This window comes from Panthera leo, chromosome A1 (assembly GCF_018350215.1).
Source record: "Panthera leo isolate Ple1 chromosome A1, P.leo_Ple1_pat1.1, whole genome shotgun sequence".
Classification (NCBI taxonomy): Eukaryota; Metazoa; Chordata; class Mammalia; order Carnivora; family Felidae; genus Panthera; species Panthera leo.
The window spans coordinates 109,368,413-109,374,482 of record NC_056679.1 but is presented as its reverse complement, the minus strand read 5'-3'; positions in this window follow the sequence as shown (position 1 = coordinate 109,374,482).

Sequence of the window (6,070 nt, the reverse complement as noted above, 5' to 3'; positions counted from 1 at the left end):
AGTCGGATGTTCAACCAGCTGAGCCAACCAGGCACCTCAAGTAGACACTCTTGTCTTATTCTTGATCTTACAGGAAAAGCTTTCCATTTTGCCACGTTGAGTATAATGAGCTTGTCATATATGGCCTTTATTATGTTCAGGTATGTTCCTTCTATGTACCACAATCTGTTGAGAGTTTTTATCATGAAAGTATGTTGCATTTTGTCAAATGCCTTTTCTGCACCTATTGATTTGATCATATGAGTTTTATCTTTCATTCTACTAATGTGGTGTATAACACTTATTGGCTTGTGTATGTTGGACCATCCTTTCATCCAGGGATAAATCTCACTTGGTTGAAGTGTAGAGTCCTTTTAATGGGTTCTCTTTTTTTCTTTTTTTATGGCTATTTGAGAGACAGAGTGTGAGCAGTGGAGGGGCAGAGAGAGGGAGAGAGAGAGAATCCTAACCAGGCTCCATGTTGTCAGCAGCAGAGCCCAACGTGGGGCTCCATCTCGTGAACAGAGAGATCATGACCTGAGCTGAAATCAAAAGCTGGATGCTTAAATAACTGAGCCACCCAGGTGCTCTGTTTTAGTGAGTTCTTGAATTCAGTTTGCTAATATTTTGTTGAGAATTTTTACATCTGTTTTCACCAGGGATTTTGTCTTTATTTGTATTTGGTATCAGGGTAATGCTGGCCTCATAGGATGCGTTTGGGAGTGTTCTCTCCTCTAATTTTTAGAAAAGTTTGAGGATTGGCATTAATTTTTCCTTGAATGTTTCATACAATTTTCCCATGAAGCCATCTGGTCTTGGCATTTTCTGTGTTGGAAGGTTTGTTTTTTATTACTGATTCAACCTCCTTACTCACTACTGGTTGGGTCAGTCTTGGTAGGTTGTATGATTCTGGGAAATTATCCATTTCTTCTAGGTTATCTAATTTGTTGATGTATAATTGTTCAAAGTAGTCTCTTATGATGCCTTGTATTTTTGTGGTGTAAGTTATTATTTCTCTTCTTTCATTTCTGATTTTACGTATTTAGGTCTTCTCTTTTTCTCAGTCTTGCTAGTGATTTGTCAATTTTGTTTATCTTTTCATAGAGCCAGCTCTTTGTTTCAATGATTATTCTGTTGTTCTTCCAGTCTCCATTTCATTTATTTCCACCCTGACCTTTATTATTTCCTTTCTTCTACTAACTTTGAGCTTAATTTGCATTTCTTTTTCTAGTTCCTTGAGGCATGAAATTAGGTTTTTACATTTCTTTCTATTTTTTTAATCTTTGTCATTATTGTAATTTTTGAAAATGTTCATTTATTTTGGGGCACCTGGGTGGCTCAGTCAATTAAGTGTCCAACTTTGCCTCAGGTCATGATCTCATGGTTTGTGAGTTCAACCTCCACGTCAGGCTCTGTGCTGACAGCTTGGAGCCTGGAGCCTACTTCAGATACTGTGTCTGAATAAATAAATGTTTATTTATTTTTTGAGAGAGAGAGTGCACGCACATGTAAGTGAGGGACGGGCAGAGAAAGAGGAAGAGAGAGGGAGGGAGGGAGAGAGAGACTGCAAGCAGTCTCCACACTGTCAGTGGCAAAGCCCGACATGGAGCTTGATCTCATGAACTGTGAGATCATGACCTGAGCCAAAATCAAGAGTCAGATGCCTAAATGACAGAGCCACCCAAACACTCCTCTAATTTCTTAATATGTGCATTTATGGCTCTACACTTTCATCTCAGAACTGCTTTTACAGCATCCCATAGCTTTTGGTAAGTTGTGTTTCTATTTTCATTTGCTTTGAGATATTCTTGGACTTCCCTTTAGATTTCTTCTTTGACCCACTGGTTATTCAAGAATGTGTTATTTAGTTTTCACATATTTGTGTAGATTTTCTAGCTTTCCTCATATTGCTGATTTCTAGTGTCATAGCACTGTGCTCAGAAAAGATACTCGATATGATTTCAATTTTCTTGAATTTCTAAGACTTGTTTTTTGTCCTATCATATGACCTATCCATGAGGATGTTCCGTGTACTTGAGAAGACAGGTCAAAACCACCACAATTCCTTGAGAATAAGGCCCATTCTCCTCCCTCTAGTACTAAGAACCTATACCAGGAATGTAAATTGTCTTTAAGTCTCTTACCAAATTGGAGAGAAGGGAAGGGGGTTGGGTAAGTTAAAATGCCACACAATTCTACCAAGATCCAACTGTTCCCCCCTTCCTTGATTAAACATTTCCCTGGTTGCTGTAAACTTTTAATTAATTTCTAGAGTTCCAATTAAGCTGATTCTGACAGGTTTTGCCAGTGTACTTTCTGCTTTTGTGTAGGGATGGGCTTCTGGAATTTTCAACTTCACCATTTTTTGCTGACACTACTCCTAGACCGTTTACATTTAATGCAATTCTTGATATGAATGAATTTATGTATACTATTTTATTATTTGTTTCTCTGTTGTCCTCCCTCTGTTTCTTTTTTCCTGCATGTTTGGGTTATTTGAATTTTTTTTAGTATTCCATTTAAATGCATCTATTGTGGTTTTAACTCTCTTTTTTTAAGTGGTTGCTCTAGAGATTATGGTATACATATTTACCTTTTCAGGTCTGCTTCAAATAGATATTTTACCATCTTAAGTGGAATGTAAAACCTTACCACCATATAGATTCCTTTGTTCTCCCTTCTTTACGTTGTAGTTTTGTTATTATGTAAACATACATTGAAAGCACCATCAGAAAATGTTATAATTTTTTCAACCATAAAGCATTTTTAAAAATTTTTTTGAGGGAGATAGAGCTTGCATGTGAGCAGGGAAGGGGCAGAGGGAGAGAGACAGAAACTTAAGCAGGCTCCACACCCAGCACAGAGCCCAATGTGGGGCTTGAACTGACAACCCTGAGATCAAGACCTGAGCCATGATCAAGAGCGAGGAACTTAACCAACTGAGTCACCCAGGTGCCCCTCAACCATAAAATGTATTTTAAAGAACCCAAGAGCAGTCAAATAATTAATAATAGAATGTTACATTAACCCAGATTTTGCCATTTCTGTTGATCTTCCTTCATTCCTGGTATTTCAAGTGAACTTCTGGTATCATTTCCCTTCTGTTTGAAGAAGTTCTTTTAGCAATTATTTTAGAGCAGGTCTAATGTCAAGAAATTCTCTTACTCTTTCTTCATCTGAGAATGTCTTTATTTCACTTGCACTCCTGAAGGATATTTTTATTGGATATAGAACTGTGGGTCTATGGTTTCTTCCTTCCAGCACTTTAAAGGTGTGATTCCATTTCCTTCTGGCCTCCATACTGAGATTTCCGTCTCTCCTTCTGATGAGAAATCTGAAGTATTTTAAATTAAATACCCTATAAATAATATGTCTCTTTTTCTGCAAGACTGATATTACTTATATATTATTTATGATATATTTATATATTACATGTTATTTATATATTATATATTATAATAATATATAGTATTATGTGTTGTATATACATACATATATATACACATATATATAATGAATTTTCTTAGGAAACTGCCAAAATGTTTTCCAAAGTAGTTGTATCATTTCATATTCTTGCCATCAGCTTAGGAGCATTCCAGTTGCCCCATGTTATCACCAACACTTGGCATAGTTGGGTAAGTTAAAGCTTCTCCATTTAACTTTCTTAGTAGATGTGTCATGGTATTTCATTGTGGTTTAATTTGCATGTGTTTAATAACTAATGATGTTGAGCACTTTTCATGTGCTAACTTGCCATCTGTATTTTCTTTAGTGAAATGTCCTTTCAAATCTTCTGGCCATTTAAAAAAATGTGTTATAGGGGTGCCTGGGTGGCTCAGTCGGTTAAGCGTCCGAGGCTCAGGTCATGATCTCGCGGTCCGTGAGTTTGAGCCCCACGTCGGGCTCTGTGCTGACAGCTCAGAGCCTGGAGCCTGTTTCAGATTCTGTGTCTCCCTCTCTCTGACCCTCCCCCGTTCATGCTCTGTCTCTCCCTGTCTCAAAAATAAATAAACGTTAAAAAAAATTTTTTTAATTAAAAAACAAATAAATAAATAAACGTGTTATCTTCTCATTATTGAGTTGTAAGCATTCTTTATATACAGGAGTCCCCCCTTCTTTGTAGGGGATACATTTCAAGACCCCAGTGGGTGCTTGAAATTGTGGATGGTACCACACCCTATATATAGTTTTTTCCTATCCACACATACCTACGATGAGATTTAATTTATAAATTAGGCACAAAAAGAGATTAACAATACTAAATTAGAACAGTTATAAAAGTATACTGTAATAACAGTCATGTGAACATGGTATCTCTCTCTCAAAATATCTTATTGTACTGTACTCACCATTTTTCTTTTTGTGATGATATGAGATGATAAAATGCCTATGTGATAAGATAAAGTGAGGTGAATGATATAGGTATTGTAACATAGCTGTAAACTACGAATGATACATCAGAAGGAGGATTATCTGCTTCTGGACCACACTTGACCACAGGTGACTGAAAACATAGAAAGCAAAACTACCGATAAGGGTTGACTATTCTATACACAGTTTGTTTTCGGATATATGAGTAATACGTGATTTATGCATATTTTCTCCCATTGTATAGCCACCACATTTCATTCACTTCTGTTTGGCTCCCCCTCCAAACTCTGCCTGGTTCCATTCCCTGTTCTTTCCACTGATACCATCCTGCTTCATCTCTCCTGGATCATCCTCCTACTCCATAATCTTCTTGCTTTCGCACTTGCATAAAGTCTTAGACTGGACTATAGTCCAGCCTGCAAACAGGAGCCAGTGAACATTTAAAGATGCACACTGGATATTTTCACTTCCATGTACCACATTGTTCAAAGGCCCTCCATTCCCTTCACATCAAGCCCAAGCTTCTGACAGAGGGCCCCAAATACCTCACCTCAGCTGACCCCTGTTGATCTTTCTGTTCCCATCTTCTAGCATTGTCCTCCCTATCCACCATGCTGCAGCCACAATGATCTTTTCCCTCAAACACACAGCTTATTATTGTCCCAAGACCTTTACACTATTCTCTCTGCCTGGACCAAATCTAAAGTTTGCACACCAAATCTAAACTGGCTACCTCCATACTGTCTGACACCATGCCATTTTATTTCTCTGCAGAATAGTTATCATATGATAACTCATATGATACTCTCCCCATTGTTTATTACCTGCCTCCACTAGAATAGGAATTTCATGACAGCAGGAACTTTGTCTTGTTTGCTTCCATATCCCTAGTGCCTAGAGCCATGCCTGGCACATCCTATAGGTTCAAACATTCTTGTTGAATGTCTGAACCAAATCATCTACCTCTGTACCTGGCACCTGGCCATAATGTCAATGTTTGCTGTCTAAATTTGTCAAGTAATCCATCCCCATGGCACCAGTGGTCAAAAAGCATTCCTGACCTAGAAAAGAGAGACAAAAGGTACACACGCAGGAAAATGACCAGAGAAAGATTTCACAAAAGCCTAAAAGAGAAGATCAATTCCTCTAGAAGTGTTTTGGGCACTTTGAGACACAGTTGCTGTGTTCCTGGCTCTTACAAGGGCTTCCACCCAGGGGCAGCCTAATCTCGGTTGCTGGGGTTGTTAGGCCCACACAGAATGCTCATAAGGCAATTGTGCAGTGGCAGGCACAGCCCAAAGGCCTTTACAAGGCCTGCTTCTCAAAGAAATTAGACTCTTTGACTTCCTCTGCTATTACTCTGCTCCTATACTTCTTGGCGTCTGCAACTTGATTTTCCCATCCCACAATCCTCAGGCTGGTGGGTCAGCCCTCCCATGAACTGAGGATAGCTCTTTGCTCCCACCCTCTCTCAGGCCATGTGGCACCAGGCCTGATGGATGAGCATGGCTCCTAGGGTACACGGGAAGTTTTAACACACAGTGCCACCAGTTTCTTCTCTTCATGGACTCTCCCATTGGCCTCAATGCTCCCTGAAGGTCTGGTAGGTAAGTGGTCTGAGGAGTCTCTGTGAAGAGCTTACATTGTTCTGATGAATCAAGATGGCTGCCAAGGCCGTTCCTGGAGCATGGGGAGGAGCTGCTTTCTTGAGCACAAGGCC